Here is a 22703-nt window from a genome sequence, read left to right on the forward strand (position 1 = left end):
TTCAGTTTCTAGTTTAGGTTTTGATGGCTTAAAATGAGTGTAAATAGCAAATATTTTCTGTTCTCCCCCAGACTGATATTTTTGTGATGGTTAACTACGCCATCTTTTGACTCAATTCTTACTTAGCCCTTTGTCACTGAATGGGCATTGACTCACACAAACTGACACCTGGTCACTGTAAATGACTGAATTTCCTTCCCTACTTCTAGAGAAAGACAAAAGTCCAAGAATGCTTTGAGGAAATGTTGAACAGGAAAAAAAAATGCATTGGGAGAGGTGGGAAGATCAATTTCCTGACTGTATAGTGATGCTAAAGAGCTGTCCTGAAACTACTTTTGATAAATTTGGCAGCTAGAGCAGACTGGAGAAAATTATGAGCCTGTTTCCACAGCCTTAGAGCTAAGGGAGAGTTTGGCTGGGTTTCTTCAGGCCCTTTCTCACTGATCATCACCTCAGGCAATTCTAAAATCAGGCAAGTACCCTGAGGCCCTGAATAATCTCTTGAACCTGGGTCAAGTACTTAATCTTCAGAATCCTCAGTTTCTAAATTTGTGAAAAGGGAAGAGAGGGTTAATAATTCACATTTCTTCCAGCATTACAGAAAGGTGACCAGGCAAACAGGGTGAAGTGACTTGCCCAGGATCTCACAGCTAGTAATAGTCTGATGCTAGATTTGAGCTCAGGAAGATGAAGTCTTTCAGATTCCAAACCCACTGCTCTATTCACGTAGCTGCCCTCGCCAGGTAACATACCTGGTACCCAAAACTTCTCCTTAGGACAGCCAACATTGTTTTTAATAGTTGAATATGAAAAAAACTCAACCACCAGTTTCTTCTTTTATGTAAAATATTTAAAAACTCACAAGAACTCTGTACTAGTTCCCATTTCATGGCTAAGAGATGAGAGTGGGTGAATTTCTTTTTTCCAATAAAAATAGTTGCATGACCTCTTTTCCATGTCTTCATCCATCTTGCTCCCATTTCCTCATCCTTTCCTCCCTTCCCACATGTGTCATCTGCTCATCTGGCAGACACTTCTTTAGTTCACTGGTACATGATATTGTCCAGGAGAGCAGCAAAATCTCTGTTCGTCTTTTAAAATTAAAAAAGTATTGATTATGAACTTAAAACCACCAACTAAAATAAATAAGACTAAAATCATACATGAAACTACAAACTCCAAGCTATATTTATTGCTTGTTAAAGAAATCATATATGGTTGGATGGAGGGTCAGAGAAAGAGACAGTGGAGGAGGAGAGGGAGGGAAGAAGACAGAGAGACAGATAGAGACAGAAAAAGACAGAGGAAGAGAGATGGATAAATACAGAGACAGTCTGTCAAGCAATCTGTCAAGTGTGTTAGGGATATAAAGAAAAGTAAAAGACAGTCCCAGCTCTTAAGGAGCTCAATCTATTTAGGAAAAAAATATGTAATGACATACAATCAGATTATGTACAGGATAAATAGGAAATAATCAACAGAAAGAAGACATGGGAATTAAAGGGGACCAGGAAAGCTTCCTAGAGAAGAGATTTTAACTAATGAAGGAAATCAGAGAAGCTGAGGAGGAGGAGAGAAGGAAGGACAGCATTTCAGGCATGAGGAACAGTCCATGAAAATGGAGTAGGGAGATGGAGTATATTGTGAAAGGAACAGCAAAAAGGACAGTGTCACTGGATCATAGACTAAGGGAGTGGTGCCAGATGTAAGAAGATGGAAAAGGTGAAGAGAGGTAGGTTATGAAGGGCTTTGAGTTTCATAGGGAGTATTTTATATTTGATCTTGGAGATAAAAAGGAGTCATGGAAATCTACACATTAGAAAGATCACTTTGACCATTGAGCAGGATCTGGATAGAGTGGAGAGAGATTTGAGGAAAAGAGACCAACCAGAAGGCCACTCTGATTGTCCAGTTACAAGATGACAAAAGGATGTACCAAGGTGGTGGCAGTGTCAGGGGAAAGAAGAGGGAATATGCAAAAGATATTACAAAGGTAAAATTGACAAGCCTTGACAAGAGATTGAATAAGGAGCTGAGGATGACATCTAGGTTGTGAAGTGGGGTTGCCAGGAGAATGGCAGTACCCTCAACAGTAATAGGGAAATTAGGAAGAGGGGAAAGTTTTGAGGAAAAGATAATGAGTTCAGTTTTAGACATGTTGAACTTACAATGTCTACCAGATACCCAGTTTAAGATATCCAATAGGCAGTTGGAGATATGAGATAGCGGTCAAGAGAGAGATTAGAGATGGATAAGTAGATTCAAAGATAATCAGCATAGAGATAATAACTGAATACATGTGAACTGATGAGATCTCCAAATAAAATACTATAGAATGAGAAGAGGACCCAGGATAGAGTCCAGTGGGATACCCAACATTATTAGGCAAGATCTGGGAGAGTATCTAGCAAAGGTGACTAAAAGATGAATGATCAGATAAATACGAGGACAACCAGAATAGAGTAGTATCCTGAAAACCTAGAGAGAAGAGAGTATCAAAAGGAAAAGAGTGATTGACAGTGTCAAGGACTACAGAGAAGTCAAGAAGAATGAAGGTTGAGAAAAGGCCAGGAGATTTGGCAATTTAAAAGATCATTAACAACTTTGGAGAGAGCAATTTTGGTTGAATAATTAAATCAGAAGCCAGATTGTAGACAGTTAAGAAGAGAGGGAAAGGAAAGGAAGTGGATGCATTAATTGCAGACAGTCTTTTCAAGTTTAGCCACAACAGAAGAGGGGGCAACTAGGTGGTGCAGTGGATAGAGCACCAGTGCAGGAGTCAGGAGGACCTGAGTTCAAATCTCACCTCAGACACTTGATGCTCACCAGCTGTGTGACCTTGGGCAAGTCACTTAACCCCAATTGCCTCATCCTGGGTCATCTCCAGTCATCCTGATGAATATCTAGTCACTGGATTCAGATGGCTCTGGAGGAGAAGTGAGGCTGGTGACCTGCACAACCCTCCTTCATTGAAAACTAAGTCAAGTGGAAGTCATGTCATCATTTCTCTGATGACATGGTCTTCTTCAGCCACAAAGAACAAACACATACACACAACAGAAGAAATATAGGACAATAGTTAGGGATAGAAGGATCAAGAGAGAATTTTATCAAAATGGAGGACATATGGGCATGTTTGTATGCAGTAGAGGAGTAGAAAGAGAGAGATTGAAAATAAGTGATAGAAGACAGAAAGGGCAATCTGTTGAATGAGATGGGAATGGAATGGGTTTGCTACAGGAGATACAGGAGTAAAGCTTTGGTAAGAAGTAAGACCACCTCCTTATGTGAGATAGAAGCAAAGGAAGAAATAGGGATAGAAGGCATATGAGCAATGTAAGGCCCAGTTGAAGTTGTGTGACATAAATTAGTGTCAGGCTCAGTCAGAATGATTGCATTATTTTTTTTCCATCTTCATTCAGCAACAATTGTATAGGATCAAAGGAAGAAAATGGTGGGAGTGATTCAAAGTTGAGGCATGGCAAGAAGCAATTAGCAATAAGGATGCTAGGAATTCAAGAGAGGTGGACAATGTAGAATTGAATTGGTTCACCAAGAGATCAAAATGAGGAAAAGAGTAGAGTGCCTATGTGCCGGAGAGCTAGCCTGAGAGACAATTGAGAAGCCAATGATTGAATAAATGGATTTGGGAATTCGTGAAAGTGGAGGGGGCACATTTGTGGGTGATGACAAAATCAAAGAAATGATCACCTTTGGGTGTGGCTGAGAAGGGGTGGAGGACTACCCCATGGGAAGTGAATTGTTTGAGGAACTTAATAGGGTGTTTGAGGTAGAATCAATACTTATGTTTTTGTTGTTCCTTTTTTATAAAAAAAAAAATTGTTATTTTGAGTGATCACAAATTTCTCCTTAAAAACATTATATTCTCCTTTTAAACATTGTATTTGTCTGACACTGCTATATGGCTGGGGAGCATGGAATAACACAGTCTTTAGAGAATCAGAATTATTGATCACCCAAAGATGATGAAGAAATACGTGAATTAGACCATATACAGTAGAAACTTTAAAGTCATCTTATCCAATTCCTTCATTTTAAAGAAGAGAAAATAATCTAGAGAAGCTAAGGAACATGCCTAAGGGTCACACAACCAACAAATAGCATAACTAGAGATCAAACCCAGGTCCCCTGACTGCCAATCTAGTGTTCCTTCCACTTTACAACACTGTTGCTTCCTCTCATGATATATTACCAATGATGAATTGCATATAAGAAGCACAAAAGTTATCAAAGAGATCTAGGATTTGAAAAAGAGGTGGGTGGGTCATGTAGCAAGAGCAAAGAATAACAGGACAGCCCAGTTGTACTGGTGCCTATGCAGTGGCAAGAATCATAGAGAAAGTCTTCCAGAATAGTAGCATCCTATGGATAATTTGCGGGAGGACATGGACAAAGCCACATAACATGAGAAGATTTGGATAGACTGCAATCTGTACCAGTAAAAGGAAAAGCTTTGTGGATGAGATCCATTGAAATGCTGAAGGACCTTGGCAGATATTTTGTTTGGATTCTACTTCACTCTGAAGCTTTGCACATATTTCTTTGTGTTCTTCATATTTGTAATTTCATGGTACAATATTATTCCACTGCATTGATGTTTTATTGATAGCTTAGTCAGACATTCCTCAAAGATTGGGCACACAGGCTGTTTCTAGTTTGTTGTCATTATAAATAATGTTTAATAGGGCAATAGCATCTCTTTAAAGGGGTTGTGGGTGGCAGCAGCACTTCCTGCAATACCACTAGTAGTTCTGTGTCCCAAAGAGATCAAAGAAAAAGGAAAAGAACATATATGTACAAAAATATCTATAACAGCTCTTTTTGTGGTGGCAAGAATTGGAAATCAAAAGGATGCTCATCAATTGGGGAACTGATGAACAGGTTTTGGCAAATGATTATGATGAAGTACTATTTGCTATAAGACATGACAAGGGAGGTGGTTTCAGCAAAAAAAAAACATGGCAAGACCTATATGAACTGATGCAAAGGAAGTGAGAAGAAGCAGATCATTGTGCATGGTAATGGCAATATTGTAATGCTGATCAGCCACGAAAGACTTGGCTGCTCTGCTCAATACAATGATCAAAATTTCAAAAAAACTCATGATGAAAAAGTACTATCTCCCTCCAGCAGGGGAAATTAATGGACTCCGAGTACAAATTGAAGTATAGTTTTCCAACTGTTTGTTTTCCTTGCTTTTTTAAAAATCTAAGATGGAAATATGTTTTGCATGATTTCACATATATAATTGATATTGTATTGTTTTTCTTCTCAAAGAGTGTTGAGGGGAGGGAGAGAATTTGAAATTCAAAATTTAAAAAGAAAAGAATGCTTAAATAAATAAATAATAAATTGAATTTTAAAAAATCACAATGAGGAGCTAGTGACTATAGCCTTTGAGCAGAAGGGATGAGAGAATCATTGCATTGGGAGATCACTTTGACAACTACATATTGGAGAAGGAAAACATGAGAGGAAGTGGAGGCAAGTTAGGAATCTATTACAACAGTCCAAGCAAGAGGCATAGGGGTCTAAATTAGGGTGGCAGCAGTAAGGGAAGGAAAAAAGAGATGTGAGAGATATTGATGAGGGAAATTAGACATGACTTGTCCAGTAATTATATATAGGAAATGGAAAAAAAAATGACTTGGGTTTGATAAACCCAAGGACCCCAGCTTCTGGGATAAGAACTCATTGTTTGACAAAAATTGCTGGGAAAACTGGATAACAGTGTGGCGGAAATTAGGCATAGACCCATACCTGACACCGTACACAAGAATAAAGTCCAAATGGGTACATGATTTAGGTATAAAGATTGATACCATGAATAAACTGGAGAAGCAAGGAATAGTGTATTTATCAGATCTATGGAGAAGGGAAGAATTCTTTACTAAAGGAGAGATAGAATGCATTATGAAATGCAAAATGGATAACTTTGATTACATTAAACTGAGAAGTTTTTGCACAACCAAAACCAATGCAACCAAAATCCGGAGGGATGTAGTAAATTGGGAAAGAATTTTTACAGCTAAGCTCGGGGATAAAGGCCTCATTTCTAGAATATATAGAGAACTGATCCAAATGTATAATCATACAAGTCATTCCCCAATTGATAAATGGTCAAAGGATATGAACAGGCAATTTTCAGAGGAAGAAATTAAAGATATCTATAATCATATGAAAAAATGCTCTAAATCACTATTGGTTAGAGAGATGCAAATCAAAACAACTCTGAGGTACCACATCACACCTATAAGATTGGCAAACATGACAGAACAAGAAAATGATAAATGCTGGAGAGGATGTGGGACAGTTGGAACACTAATTCATTGTTGGTGGAGCTGCGAGCGCATCCAACCATTCTGGAGAGCAATTTGGAACTATGCCCAAAGGGCTACAAAAATGTGCATACCCTTTGACCCAGCAATATCACTACTAGGACTATATCCCCAAGAGATCATAAAAATGGGAAAGGGTCCCACATGTACAAAAATATTTATAGCAGTACTCTATGTAGTTGCCAAAAACTGGAAGTCAAGGGGATGTCCATCAATTGGGGAATTGCTGAATAAATTATGGTATATGAATGTAATGGAGTACTATTTTGCCATAAGAAATGATGAACAAGAAGACTTCAGAGAGGCCTGGAAGGACTTATATGACCTGATGCTGAGTGAAAGGAGCAGAACCAGGAGAACTTTATGCACAGCAACAACTACAGTGTGTGAGAGTTTTTTCTGGTAGACTTAGATTTTTGTAATAACACAAGAACTTCTTACCAAAAAAAAAAAAATCCCAATGGAGGATCTCAAGGCAAAATGCCTGCCACACTCAGAGAGAAAAATATGGAAGTCACTCACATATTGTAGCAGATCATGTTTGTGTATGTGTATGTGTTTGTGTATCATGTTCTGATTTGTTATACGATTTCTTTCATTTATCTTAGTCTGACTACATAGCATGACTATAGTGAAAATATACTCAATAGGAAAGTATATGTAGAATCTATACAGAATTGTATGCAGTCGTGGGGAGGGAGGGGGGTAGTGGGGAGTAGGTGGGGAGGGATAAAATCGCAATTGTATGGCAGTGATTGTTAAACATTACAAAATAAAAAAAAAAAATGACTTGGCAATTTCAAGCCTGAATGATTGAAAGGACAGTGATACAACCAACAGAAATAGGGAAGTTGAAAGGAGGAAGAGGGTTTGGGAAGATGAGTTCCATTTTAGACATACTGAGTTTGAGGTGCTAGTGGGGAATCCATATAGATATCTAACATGCAGTTTAGAGGTATGGGGCTAATGCACAAATGGAACAGTAGATATGGAGGTATGGGTTTGTGGGTCATCTGCAGAGGTGATCATTGAAGTCATGGAAATGAATGAGATTCAAAAAGAAAAAAAATTTAGAGAAGAAAGCAAAGCCAAGGGAAATACCCACACTTAGCTGTCAGGGGAATGAAGAAAAATCAGTGTTGGAGACTAAGGAGGGACAATAAGAGAACCAGGAAGCAAACTAGGAAAGGATCATTCATTTTCCCATTCAAAAGATAAACCTAGGTGCAGGTTGATTTTTTGGACACAACCAAAATAGGAATTTACTTGACAGTGCATTTTTGTTGCAAGAAGATCCCCTCCCCACTGCAGCACAGGGGCCAGAAGAGGTGGGGAGGAGGGGGAGGAGGTAGTAAGGAGAGAAAATAGACTTCTTATCCATTATTTTTAATTTTGGAGAAATTAAAAATAAACACTTCAAAAAAAAAGCAATCCCAGATACAATCAGACAGAATAAATGTTGGTTTAAGACATTAATTACTATGATCTCTTATGTATTATCTCTTATTTAAAAAAAAAGTTTAGTACTTTCAGAGCTTTATCTCATTTTATCCTTACCATGGTCCTACAAGGCAAGAAGGATAGGTAATACCTACATTTTTGAAAGATGAGGAAATTGAAACATGGAAAAGTGGAAGGACTTATGACTTGTCCAAACCACCAATCAGATGGAAGACTATCACCCAAGGCCAAAGATTTCTAACCCTCTGGTCTTTCCCTTAAACTAAGTTGCCTAGTATGGAAGAAAAGAAAATTCAACCCTCAAAGAATTCATACTTACATTGAGTCCAGATTTCTGATTCAGCATCACATTCAGATTCTACAACCACAACTACCCAATACAATCTTCTCCCTACCCCACCCCCAAGAAAGATCCATTTGAAATTTGGTCCTTAACTAGCTGTGCCTCTGATGGTGCAGTACTGTAATTATTTTTTTTTTTGAGCTGAAAGGAACCTTAGACATGTTTTCACTGTCCTTTGGAAACACTCTGAAAGTTTGTATTTGGTTTTGGGGGGCTTTTTAAGTATTTTATTCTTTCCAATTACATGTGAAGATAGTTTTCAACATTCATCTTTTATAAGATTTTGTGTTCCAAATTTTTCTCCCTTCCTCCCTCCCTCCCCACTCCCCAAGAGAGCAACCTTATATAAGTTATACATGTGCAATCATATTAAACATATTTCTACATTCATCATGTTCTGAAAGAAGAAACAGAACAAAAGGGGAAAAACACAAGAAAAACAAAAAACAGTGAAAATAGTATGTTTTGATCTGTATTCAAACTCCACAGTTCTTTCTCTGGATATAGATAGCATTTGCCATCTTGAGTCTTTTGGAATTGTCTTGGATCATTGTATTACTCAGAGGAGCCAAGTCATTTGCAGCTGATCACAGCACAATGCTGTTGTGACTGTGTACTAGATCCTCCTGGTTCTGTTCTGAAAGTCTGTATTTGTATGCATATAGAGGAAAGAACTTCCAAAGGATATGTCTTTTTTAGATTGCTGTAGCAAAAGTAATTAAGACTGAAGCTCAAGGCTAAAGCAGCCAAAATTAAGAAATTGTACTTAACAAGTAAGAAGTGACTGCCAAGTACCTTTCCAAAAGTCCTACTCTGTTGGTCAGTCTGGATAAAAACCAATGAAGTAAGAAAATGGAATCAGCCTTTTGACAAACACTGTAATACCATCAGAAATAAGGCAGGAAAAATGGAGGGGGAAATTTCTGATGCTTCAAAAAAATTTAGTCAGTCTCAATGGAAAGGTTTGCTAAGTAAGTGGGAGAAACCAGGACAGAGTAATCTAGGCAATGTTGACATGGGGCGGATGCTGGCTGGAAAGAAGTGGAAGCAACTGAATGCATATCATGCCCTTTTCCCTTCTGCTTAATCGAGTTGGAAAGAAACAGTCCTGAGTGCTATGTCTAGATGCTGTGCACTGCCTCCCCTGGTCCCCCTCTTCTGCTTCTGTTCTACCGCCTTCTCCTCCTCTTACCTTCACCCCCAGCTACAGGTTGCCACAGAGGGTAACTAGATGACCTGAGGCAGAAGGGAGCTGCTATGAATGTCACAAACCTTCTACGCCCTTCATACAGAATCCAAAGGAGTCAAGAAGATGGGAGCTTGGGGGTCACTTTGTTTCTCCCATCTCATTCAAGCACCAGACACTAACGTAGACAAGTCACAAAGGGAGACTTGTTCAGTCGATTCAGTGATATCCGACTCTTCATGACCTCATTTGGGGTCTTCTTGGCAAAGATACTGGAGTAGTTTGCCAATTCCTTCTCCAGCTCATTTTACACCTGAGCAAACTGAGGTAAACAGGGTTAAGTCATTTGCCCAGAGTCACACGGCTAGGAAGTTTATGAGGTCAGATTTGAACTCAGGTCTTCCTGACTCCAGACCTGGCACTCTATCCATTCTACCACTCAGTTGCAGGGACTGAAGTCAAAGAAAAATTTTCCTTTTCTGACTAGTTGAGGACTAAATTCCAATGAATTCTGATAGCTTCCTGCCTGCTTACACAGCTCCTAAGCTTGAGAGACAGCATGATGTAATTAAAAGGGCTTTGGACTTATAGTCAAGAGAGATCTGGGTTCACTTTCTGCCTCTAGCTCACTGTGTGATCATTAATTATTTAATCTCTCAAACCTCAGTTTCTTCATCTGTAAAATATAGTCTTGTGATTTGATTGGTGGATCTTCCTGCCGAAAGTGTCTTTCCCCACTCTAATCCATCCTCCATTCAGTTAACAAAGTCAATTTTCTAAAGCAGAAGTCCAATTATATCCTCTTTCTCTACCTCTAACTCCATCAACTCCAGTGGCTCTCTGTTAATTTCATGATTGAATAGAAATCCTCTGTTTGTTGTTCAAAGACCTTCATAACCAATATCCTCTTCACTTTTCCTGTCTTATTACACCCCTTCACCCTGCATATTCTTCAGTCTAGTAACACTGGCCTCCTTGCCATTTCTTAGCTCTGGGAATTTTCTCTGACTGTCCCTCATGCCCAGAATTCTCTTCCTCCTCATTTCTACCTCTTGTCTTCCATGGTTTCTTCCCTATCTTTTCCAGGACACCTTTTCCAATCCCTCACTTCTAGTGCCTTCCCTCTATAAATTATTTCCTATTTATCCTATATGTAGCTCATTTGTATATATTTATTTGCATACTGATTCCCCCATCAGATTATGAGCTCCTTGAGGGCAGGGACTATCTTTTGCCTTTTTTTTATATGTCTTGTGCCTGGCATATAGTAGATACTTAATAAACGCTTATTGATCACCTGTCTGAATAATTGAGACAAAGAGTTCCTGGGTGATTAAATTCTCAATACCTAGCCAAGGCCACACCTTCTCTACAATTTATAGTCTTAGAGATATGAGCAGAACACTGAAAGGTTAAATGACTTACCCAGAGTTGTATAGTCTGGATATGTCAGTCAAGACTTGAATTCAGGACCTTCTGGCTTGAAGGCCAACTCTCTATACATACGGCTTCTCTCCACTACAAAAAAGATAAAACTTCATATGTGTAACCTAAGCCACAAAATCCACTGATATGGAACTTTCTCCTCATTAGTGGAGATCAATTCCCTGAAACTGTGTGAGGGGTGAGACAGTTGTCCAGAGGTAGAGGGTGAAAAGACATCCAGTCTCTCTAGTCTCTTCAGGTTTTTCTGGCTTCTAGCTTTGAGAAAGAAGATGGACAATGTCAGCATCTCTTCAGAGTCATGAAGGGAAAAAGACTCTGGAAAGGAGCCAATATGCAGAACTTTGATCATGTCCGCATTGCCAGCTTGTTACATTAGAGACATCAGGGAATTTCTCCCCTTGGGTGAGATCACAGATTCTCCCACTCTTCTTTGAGTAGCTGAGCTATCTCACTCTCAATGAAGTGAGCTCCTTTAATCTGCATCATCTGAGATATATTCTTTTATGTATACTTTCTCTGATTTCTTTCCTATATGCTAGATACGCTTATTGTGAAGCTGGCATTTGGTGGGGAGTCAAGCTTTGGATATAAAACTTGGGACCCTCCTTCCACATTAAGAAATAGCAACCGAAAGTATAGCTTGAACCTAAAAATTTCATCTCCTAGACTGGGAGCAGATAGATATAATTCTAGTGGCACTCCCTCTCTCTAAAAAGAACAAAGTGGCTGACTTCTGACCTCAACCTCCTGCTTCCCTCCAGCAAGGAATTAAAATCTACCTTGGAGGAGACTGGGGAAGGAGATATCAGAGATATCTATTCATGCCTCCCTATGAGCCACATGATACACTCAAGAGAGACTCCATGTTACATGTGTGCAAATATTTGCATATGTATATATCCCTACATATTTCCTATGTGAGGGGGCTGTTCAGGGGATGGGATAACATATATAAGATGTGTAATAATATATATAATGCTTTATATATGTCAGCTATTATTAATATTAATTTATTCTATGATCATTAGTTTATATAAACTTTTCAGGATCTCTTTCAACTTTTCTCCCTATCCCATGACTTCCACTGTACCTCATTCCAGGTCCCCAGTGTATTTGTTAACCTCACTGTCTGTCCAGCCCAATTCCTACTCTTTCTTACCTCCTCCAAATGGATATCAGGTCTTCTTTTTCCTTCTATGATCTATTCATCTGCAAAATGGGGATAAAGGTGCGTGACATACTTAGGCACAAGATTATTAAGAGACGCAAATGAGATGACATAAAGTCTTTTGTAAACCTTAGAGTTTACCATAAATGTCACTTTTATTATCATTAAAATTTAGAATCATCATCACCAGAAAGGACACACACACCCCAATGCAATCTGACATTTGAAATTTATTCCCTTGAAAGGTATTGTCCTCTATTAAAATGCAAAATACCTTTCTGAGAGCTAACTCACTAAACCATTTTCAGCTGCCAAAACTTCATCTGGAATTAATTTGTCAGTTCAGCCAAGGAGCAGTGGAAAAAGCCAGCCCTAGGTTCTAATCTCAACCCTACAGCTTAAAAAGTAGCTCCATGCCTTTGAAAAAGACACTCCCCCTTTCTTGGCCTCAGTATCCTCATCCGTAAAATGGTGAAGTTTAAACAACTCTCTAGGATCCCATCCATCTCTGATATTCTATAACTGTCACTTTGCAAGGGGCTAGCTAGATGAGGAAGGGACATGGAAAGGAATGATGGTCATTGAGAGGGATCAGGAAGGCAGAAAGGAAAAGAGAAACCTGGTTGAACTTAAGCCTCTCTGTTAAGAGAAAAGAAATGGAGGATTTCGATAAATTAGACAATGGCATAAATTGAGCAGCCTTTGAATCCAAAAGCACTACAGAATCCAATTTGAGGGGTTTTTTTAAAACAATGTAATGTAAAATGATTTTAATAATAAATATCTTTCCTCTATTCAAGAACGACCACAATTCCATGAAATATGGGTCACATTACTCCTTTCTTCCAATCTGTTATGAAATTCTCCTAATCTAATAAGAACAGATAACATTTATGGAGTTTTTTGAGGTTTGCACAGCATTTCAACTCTTTTATCTCATCTGATTCTTGCAACAACCCTGTGAAGTAGATTGTTATTATCATCCACATTTAATAAATGAGGAAACTGAGCCTGAGAGGCAGCAAGGTGATGCAATAGATAGAATTCAGGGAGGGCCTGAAAGACATATTTTCCTGAGTTCAAATTTGGCTGCAGATACTTGCTAGCTGTGTGACCCTGGGCAAGGCAGGGTCCTTCTGCCTCAATTTCCTCATCTGTAAAATGAGCTGGGGAAAGAAATGACAAACCACTCCAGTATCTTTGCGAAGAAAACCCCAAATGGGGTCATGAAGAGTCAGACTGAACTAACTGAACAACAACAAACTAAGGCTGAGAGAGGTCCAGACTTGCCTAGAATCACACTGCCAGGAAGTGCCTAAGGCAGAATTCAAACCTGACTCCAAGTCCAATATTCCACCTTGACATCTAGCTGTACCTCTGTTTTGACTAACCTATTCCTGTTTTAGTGAGGGCCAGATCTGACTACTTCATCTTTCCACTAGCCATACCAAAGGGATTTCATTTTCAGCTAACATTTATTAAGTACATGTATTAAGTGCCTACTATAAAGCAGACTCTGTATTAGCTGCTGGGGAAAGAAGTTAAACTTAACCCAAAATAGTATTTGTCTTAAGAAGTTTACATTCTACAGTAACTTCTGTGTGAATTTTAAGTTAGTCTTCCTTTTGTCTTGTTCCACCCAGGTATTATATAAGGTTCTTGACTCTCCCAGGATTCCATAATTTCTGAGTCTCATAAAAAGAAAATCTTATAATTATATTTGTTGACATCAAGATTGGTGGGAATGTCTAGAGATGATAGAACTTCTTCATGATAAAGAATTAATGAGGAATGATGATTTTTTCTTCCTAAAATTATATTTGATTGCCTTGACTTGCCTTGTAGGCTTTAATGAGTATGTTTAAAAATTAAACCTCCATTATACATACTGATATATTCAGGATGTCACTTTGTATATTGAACTTTTTAATCATTAAATAAATATGCATTAAATGCTCGTCAAAAATAAATTTAAAATAAAGATTAGAGAGAGTAGGGGGAGGGAGCAGAGGAACTCTAGCCTCTGGTTTGACCATAAAAGCTGAAAACAACAGCTTAAGTAAACCTGTTCTTTCTGGCCTTCTCCAAATTATATTTATAACCCCAAGGAGTATCATAGCACCTGCACTGGGATAAGAGCTCCAAGAATTCACCACCAAATGCTTGGGAGCAAAGAATAAAGTCATTTTTCAGTCTTATTATTGATGTCAGATCTAAGCATGGTCAGAGTAGACTATTAATAATTATTTAAAGAGTGTTGAAAACCACAACCCTACCTCTCCTCCTCATTCAAAAAAAATCACCTACCTTCCAGGTGTCTGACTCTCTGCCATTAGAGATTCATTGCTTTGAATTAAAGAACTATCTTAGGATCACAGGTTAACAGCTGTAAAAGACCTTAGGGGTTATCTCTTCCTACCGCTCATTTTACAGAGACACATTGAGGTCACCATCTATTCATGACAAGGGAGTACCCTGGCCTTAGAGTAAAAGGAACTAGTCTGGAATCCTGCCTCCCTCACTCATCAGTTGTATGACCTTAAGCAAGTTGCTTGGTCTCTCAACATCAACATCCTTTGTAAAATGAGGAAAATATTTTTATTACCTACATCCCTGGGCTCTGGTAGGGAAGGTGTTTTGTAAACCTGAAAGCACTGTGTAAAAATTTGTCATTATTATGCCAGCATTCAGACAATGTCCCAGCAGAAGCAGGCACCAATGGAGGATGATCGAAAGTGATAGGTGTGGTCCACGCAGTTTCACCAAACAACCCATGGGAGGTGATCTGCTGTGATTCGGCTCTTATCTCTGCTATAGCAAAATCCTCATTTTGCTAAGTTTTTCTTACACTGAACTTTGAACCTTCTCTGTAACTTGCACAATTAGTCTAATTGTCTTTCTTGAAGCTGCTTGGTATCCCATCTAACATATTTTTGACCGTTTGGATGTTCTTCCCAACATATGAAGATTAACCCTTGATCCAGGTAAAGGCAGTCTTATCTGTGTTCCCAAAAGAGCATAAGTCTTTTATGAACCCCTTGAGTAAGCCTGCTTCTCTGTCCTTATTGTGATAAAGGCAAGATGGCCACTATCTGCGTATAAAACACTTTGTAAATTATAAAGTACAGTATGAACAGAATCAGAGTTCCAAAGCCCATCAGTATAGGACTTTCTCTCATTGGTGGAGATTTTTTTCCCCTGCCATGTGTAGTAAATGCTGTCCACCAGTATGTATCATGGGGAGGGATTTCACTGTATGACTCAAAGGGAGATAGATAAAAGTGAACAATTATTACAGCCCAGCATCTCCTGGTGAAGGTAAATTTAGATAGAGGCCATTCAGTGAGGCCTAGGAGGGTGTGAGACACTTCAGTGAGGCCCAGGGTATGAGAAGGCATCAGATCAATCAGCATTTATTAATTCCCTGCCATGTGCCTGGCACCACTGTGGTAGCCACTGAAGCTAGAAAGGCAAAATGAAATAGTTCTTGCCCTCTAAAAGGATGCAGACAGGGATGAAAAGAGATCAGGAAAGACAAATTCTGCCAAATTCACAACTTTATAAAGGGTTAACCCAAAGTAATGGTATAAGTCTGTAAGGCTATATCCAGTTTATGCAGTCCGACAAATTTTAGGTTCCTGCTGCTTCATGTACTAGGGGGAAAAATGAAAAGAAACAAACAAACAAAACCCAGCCCTTTAACTAAACAGACTTATGAGATCACATGTAGTCATTTATTGACAAAATCTTCTGTAATAATCTCTTTTCAATGATAAATGTTGGAGAAGATGTGAGAGAGTTGGTACACTAATTCATTGTTGGTGGAACTGTGAGCTGATCCAACCATTCTGGACAGCAATTTGGGACTATGCCCAAAGGGCTACAAAAAATGTGCATTTCCTTTAACCAGCAATACCACTTCTAGGGCTGTATCCCAAAGAGATCATAAAAATGGGGAAAGGACCTACATGTGCAAAATATTTACAGCAGCTCTCTGTGGTGGCCAAGAATTGGAAATTGAGGGGATACTCATCAATTGGGAAACATCTAAACAAGTTGTGGTACATGAATGTAATGGAATACTATTGTGCTTTAAGAAATGACAAACAGGCAGACTTCAGAAAAACCTATAAACTGATGCTGAGTGAAGTGAGCAGAACATTATACACGCTAACAGCCACAGTGTTTGAGGATTGATTTTGATAGACAGCCCTTATCAGCAACTCAAGGACCTAAGACATTTCCAAAAAACTCATGATGCAAAATGTCATCCACATCCAGAGAAAGAACTGTGGAGTCACAATGCAGAATGAAGTAGACTGGTTTTCTTTGTCTTATTTTGTTTTGTTTTTCTCATGGTTTCTCCCATTCGTTATAATTCTTCTATGCAAGACTAAGGTGAAAGTGTATTTAATAGGAATGTTTGTGGATAGCCTATATAAGATTTGCATGCTGTCTTGGAAAGGGAGGGGAGAATGGGGGAGAAAACTTATAACTGATGGAAATGAACACTAAAAACTGAAAACAAATTAATAAATTTGGGGAAAAAATAATCTTTTCAAATAGCATGGATTTTTTTTTCTTACCTAGGGGCAAGAAGATGAACACAGTGACCTCATCCAGTCCTTTCTTTCGCTTTGCCAATACTATTTAAACTTTTTTTGGGGTTTGTTTGAGTTTTTATTAGTTTAACATCTGACAAACACACAAGCAAATCATTCATCTAGCACTTATTAAGCACCCATGTGTGGGATGGCTAGGTTAGCTGCTGTGAGAGATATAAAGAAATATAATACAATGTCTTTGCTCTCAAGGAAGTAATCTACTTGGAGAGATGAGATATTAATGCAGATAAATATAAAGCAGTATGGAAAAGAGTGTCATAAAAATAGGAAAAGAATGGAAAAAGACAAATGCTGTAAGACTATAGGAGAGCTTCAAAATCCTACTCATGGTCAATATTACAGAGATGAACAATTAATCATTTTTATTTTTTTCTATATTTTTAAAAACTTGTCTAGCTGACAGTTTACATAATATTCCTTTTAATTTAGTATGATGAATTTCTACAATAATTATTTAAGAACAACTTTAGTCAAGAATAGAATGAAACAGCCAATCAAAAAGACATTGCTGCTGATTTTTTAGAAACCAACAAATTCACCAATTATGTTTGAAAAGGAAAAGCACCTGCAAGGGATATTTTCTTGTGTTTATTTATGGTAGTGTCTTTCCCATCTTCTTGAAAATGCTAGAAATTCAGCTTCACAGAATTTTTAAGCCCTAGATTGAAAACTCTAAACTAAAGACTCTTGAAATCCCAAAAGGTCTGTGTTTCCTGAATGTTAGTGGTGTAAAATTTAACAGCAATCTTCCTTGTCCATTTCTTTTGGATGATACTGTTTTAGGGTAACAGGTCATGAGCAGTGTTGCAATATTCTGTACTGGTTCTCCTGTCCTCACCACTGAAGTATTCTATGGCTGAGAGATGTTGTACTTGAGTGCTCCATTTGGGATACAAAGGTAAAGGAGCCACAATCATCATTAGTAAACAACATCAAGCAGCAGTCATGGCCAGCAGCCACCAAGCTATTCTCAGAGACAAACAACAGAAGTGGGAAAGAACTCTCTCTTCAGTTGTGAAATTATAATGTTTTGGAGACACCAGCACAGTACTACCATGGTTGACTCAAGCCAGATAATTTATTTCCTACTGACAGAGAAATTGATCCCATAAACACAACCACTATGTCTGGAACCACCTACCTTTGACATCAGCTGACATATTGGTACTTCATGGAACGCTGGCTGGATTTTCACTAACTTTTTTGATGTAGGCAGAAAACATTGTGCATTTGAAGTCGCAAGAATTGACTTTTTTATGTGTTTGCTCAACCACCAGTCATTTTCAGACTCAAAAAAGCACATAGAAATTAGACAAGCTCCACTACTCACAGGAAATTTATCTTCCAGGGTAAACCACTTCAACAAAAGCGGCTGTACCATTAATCTTCGGGATCACCAGGTTTGGTTTTTAGATGACATCTTTCTGAGTCCAGTCGTAAGCATTGCAAGGGGGTCTTGGAAGCCCAGTCAATATCTGTGATGTGTCTATTAGCTTCCTTTCCTTCATGGGCTTTTACCCATTGGTTCTCATTAAATGTGGAATTAATGATTCTTAGGGGTAAGAGCAATTCTTTCTCAAGCAGGTGATGCCTTTAACTACTGAATGGGTGTTGCCTTAAACAAACTGAGACCAGGGTAAAGTTCTTACCTTAAAAAGGCCAAGATCTCCCACTGCCATTCTGGGCCATCGCCATTCTTCCTGACCTATATCTTGCCGTTGGACCCTAATAACCCTGGAGGAGAGAGTAGAGCTGAGCACTTCAAGACATTACCCTCCAATGTCACTGGTCCTCTTCGAGAATGAAAGGTGAACAACAAACAACAGTGGGTGATTGACTTTAGTAAAAATTGATGGTAGGATATTATTATTAGTGTTTTCGAAAGGGAAATAGCTTGGATGGGAAAGATGCAAATGAACCCTGAGAGCAGAGCATTCACATGGACTCTGGTTAGTCAATAAAAGTAGGTAGATAGCAGGAAGAAAATGAAGTCAATTATTTTTAAAACAAAACTTTTATTTTTATTTCTTTTTAAAAAATAAGTTAGCAGATAATTATTCTCTGTTTGTGTGCATTTGTCTTAGCTCCCCTGCTAGACTGTGCCCTCAAGGGCAGGAAGAAAACTGCAAGGGCTCAGGGGGAGTTGGAATTCTGTCTGTGTTTGTGTGAGACCTTGGACAGATCACTTCAACTCTTTTGGCTTCAGTTTTTTCATCTCTAAAATGAGGGTTTGACTTAGATGGCTTCAAAGTCCCTTCTAGCTCTAAATCTATGAAAGTATGAACACCTGAATTTTAGTCCTGGCTCTGCCACCTTAGACAAGGCACCCAGTGCCTTGTCTCTCGGAAGCAAATAGGTGGTACCGTGAATGAGCACTGGGCCTGGAGTTAGGAAGCTCTGAGTTCAAATCCAACCTCAGACACTTGCTGGCTCTGTGACCCTGGGCAAGTTATCACATTTCTGTTTGCCTTAGTTTCTTCAGCTGTAAAATGGGAATAATAATAGCCTCTACCTCTCAGGGTTGTTGTGAGTTTCAAATAAGATATTTGTAAAAGGTTTATCACAGTGCCTGTCACATAATACATGTAATCTAAATTCTTATTCTCTCCTTTGCCTCAGTTTTTTCATCTTTCAAATAGGGTTACTATGCCACATTATATATAAGGGTAGTAAGGGTAGTTAAGTGGTGTAGTGGGTAGAGCGCCAGGTCTGAAGTGAGGAAGACTCCTCTTTCTGAGTCCAAATCTGGCCTCAGATACTTCCTAGCTAGGTGACACTGGGCAAATCACTTAACCCTGTTTGCCTCGGTCTCCTCATTTGCCAGATGAGCTGGAGAAGGAAATGGCAAACCACTCCAGTATTTTTGCCAAGAAAATCTCCAGTGGGGTCACAAAGGGTTGGACATGACTGAAAATGACCAAACAACAACAACACATAAGGGTAGCAGGCAGCATAGAGACACTTATTTATTCAGATCACACCTTTGATTTTATCAATACAGGAAATTTTCAGCTTGGTTCTTCCTTCAGCAAAACCAATCTGTAATTTATAGTAATAATGCTTCTCTACAATTTATAGTAATAACAATAATAATAAATATTTATATAGCACCAACCATGTGCCAGGAACTATGTTAAGAGCTTTAAAAAAAAACTAATACTATTTCATTTGATCTTTACAACAACCCTGCAAGGTAGGTGCTATTATTATCCCCATTTTACAGATGAGGAAACTGAGGCAAATAGAGGCTCAATGACTTGCCTAGGATCACATGTCTAAGTGAGTATTTGAGGTCACATTTAAATTCAGGTCTTTCTGATTCCAGGCCCAGCACCACATCTACTATATAGCCTAGATACCTCATAGCACCCTGAGCTTTTCTTCTCTTGATGGGTACCACTGTTTCTCCTATCAAAAGGCTGCTAGAGTCCAGGCTGGACATCTTCCATTTGTACAGAGAATCTACTACTACCTGCTAGCAACTCATAACCATCTTCATCAGGTGAGAAGAACTTGGACCCATGTAGTTGTCAAATGACCTGCCCAGGATCACACAACCAGAAGGAGAACTTAAACCCAATTCTTCCTGTTTATAAGATCAGCTCTCAATTCATCATCCCATACTTCCTCTCCAATCATAATCATATGTTGTGATATGTAAAATTTTATCGTTTAGTCATTTTGCAGTTGTGCCCAACTCTTTGTGACTGCATTTGGGATTTTCTTGGCAGAAGTACTGGAATGTTTTGTCATTTCCTTCCCTGAATCATTTGACAGATGAGGAAACTGAGGTCAACAGGGTTAAGTGACTTGCCCAGGGTCACCCAGCTAGAAAGTATCTGAGGCCAGATTTGAAGTCAGTAAGGTGAGTTTCCCTGACTGTAGGCCTAGCACTCTATGCATTGTGCCACTTAGGTGCCCAATGTATAAAATACCTTTGTATATGTGTACGTATGTAAAATGCTATCAAACATACATAGTGTCATCACCTAATTGATCATTCCATGCAGTCTGGGTCCAACCAGCCTTTTCAACCTCATCTAACCCTGTTCTCCTTCATGTATTCTCTGGTTCAGTCAAACTGTACTATTCACCAGGGTCTACATGATAACCGCTGGTTTTTTATCTCCACTTCTTTCTTTCTTTCCAGCTATTCTCTTACACTTGGAATATCTCTTCTCTTACTCTCAATTCCACCTATTGAAATCCTAATCATCCTTCAAAACCTAGCTCAGATCTCATTTTTTCCATGTAGCTCTCTGTTTTCTTCCCAACTTTCCTTCTTCCTCTTTTAAATTGAGCAACATCTTTTTTTTTTTCTGCATGGTAATTTGTATACCAATGGAATGGACTGTTTCTTACTGGTATTTCTATCCTTCAGGCCCTATTTCAGTGCCCAGTATGCAACACCTGCCTGAAAAATACTAGTTGAATGAATTAAGAAGGGGCTGAAACATAAACAGATACTGATTTCCAATCAGAGGAATCTACCTGAATACCTTGAAAACAGATCCTAGACTTTTTTAAACAGTTGAGGGGGTGGGAGGGGAGAATGACTTTTGTTTTGTTTTTGATATTAGAGAATACAATCTAAACATACTTATCTAGAATACAATCTAGATTTCCACTTACTCAGCCCCCCTCCATTCCCTGCTCAAGTCCACTTAGGGAAAGAGATACAGTAGAAATAGGAATGAGGTCAATCAATAGCACTTTGCCGTTTCCTCAAAGGCCATGTGTCTAACCAGAGTTGCGCATGGTTGATTTGGTGCAGAATGAAATGAAGGTTCCCTAAACCATGAGGGAATAGAATTCTGAATTTCCTCATTCTTGAGTGGGGAACATTTCCTCTGGCACTGTTCAACCTGAGATGCGAGGAAGGCTGGGATTTTCATAGATGTGAACTGAGAGCTCTGCAATGGATGTTTTCCCTCAGTTTATAAATATTGATCCAGAGAGGAGGGTCATACATTGTAAATTCCTTAAAGGAAAAAGATTTTCTTTAAATCTTTTACATCTGCACACAAGATCCTGTGCCCCACTCATCAACTAGTAAGTTGCACATAGTGGGTTTTAACAAAACACTTGTGGAATTTATCTCTTGAACTTTGAAATTCAACTTTGGGGTAAGGTAATAGGGGATTTCTGCCCAACCCTGAGTGAATAATGCCAGTTTCTTCCTCAGACGAATCCTAGAGAGGAAGGTTTGAAGGTAACCAGCCAGAAGACTTGCCCCAAATTGCTTACCCTTCCATGATAAGCGTCTCCACCTTCATTCTTGGTTATTTGATATCTTGTTTAGAAGCCGTTCTTTCCAAATGGTAGATTTGAACTACAGAAATAACTCACCCTATGGAAAAAGGCAATGAAGTTCAATGGGAAGATCAGTGGCCTTGTCTGAAACTACCATACTTGAACTCATGTTCTGGTTCTATTACTTTTTTGTGTGACTTTGCATTAAATCACTTGACTTTTCTATGTCTTAGTTTCTTAGTCTGTCAAATGGGGATAAAATGTACAATGGGGCCCTTGTGACTTTGCAGGATTATTGAGAAGACCTAATAAAATAGTGGTTATGAAAATACTGGGAGAAGTATAAATAGAATACAAAGGTATAGGTTTGTTGTTGTTCTTTAAAGGGACCCTTTCAGAAACATCCTCTCCACCTCCCAACAAGCTATGGTTAATTATGGCTCCATCTCAAGGCTTAAATTAGCAGACAGAAATCGACCCAGGGTATTGTTAAGGGACTGCCTCACTGGGAAACCCAAAAATATTCCTTTTGTGGGATTTTCTTTTGTGCTTTCTTCAATGTCTCGACTTTCACAATACCTTTGTTTGTTAATTATTTCTTAAGTGATGACATCTGCTTCTCTGCAGTTGGCCACACAAAGAATATGTCATTGTCCTTTGCGGAACAAGTATTTGTTTAATTAAATGTTCTCAGGCTTTCCCCTGAGGTTTACAGATTCAGCTGGGTCTAACTGACAAACAGGCCGAGTTCTCAATGGTTGGGAAGATGCCAATGTTGAAATCAGGCAGGTCGCTTCAGCAGGAAGCCCCTTGTCTCTGAATTGCCTGTATGAATCTTTTATACCTGCACACACGGTCTGCC

The 22703-nt window shown here is 38.8% G+C and overlaps 1 pseudogene; it reads right to left on the reverse strand.

Moving 5' to 3' along the window:
- Nucleotides 1-17255: 17255 nt before the first annotated feature.
- LOC140507922 (actin-related protein 2/3 complex subunit 1A-like) lies at nucleotides 17256-20030 on the reverse strand (annotated as a pseudogene).
- Nucleotides 20031-22703: the final 2673 nt, after the last annotated feature.

The sequence above is a fragment of the Notamacropus eugenii genome, chromosome 5, assembly GCF_028372415.1.
Source record: "Notamacropus eugenii isolate mMacEug1 chromosome 5, mMacEug1.pri_v2, whole genome shotgun sequence".
In the NCBI taxonomy this organism is placed as follows: domain Eukaryota; kingdom Metazoa; phylum Chordata; class Mammalia; order Diprotodontia; family Macropodidae; genus Notamacropus; species Notamacropus eugenii.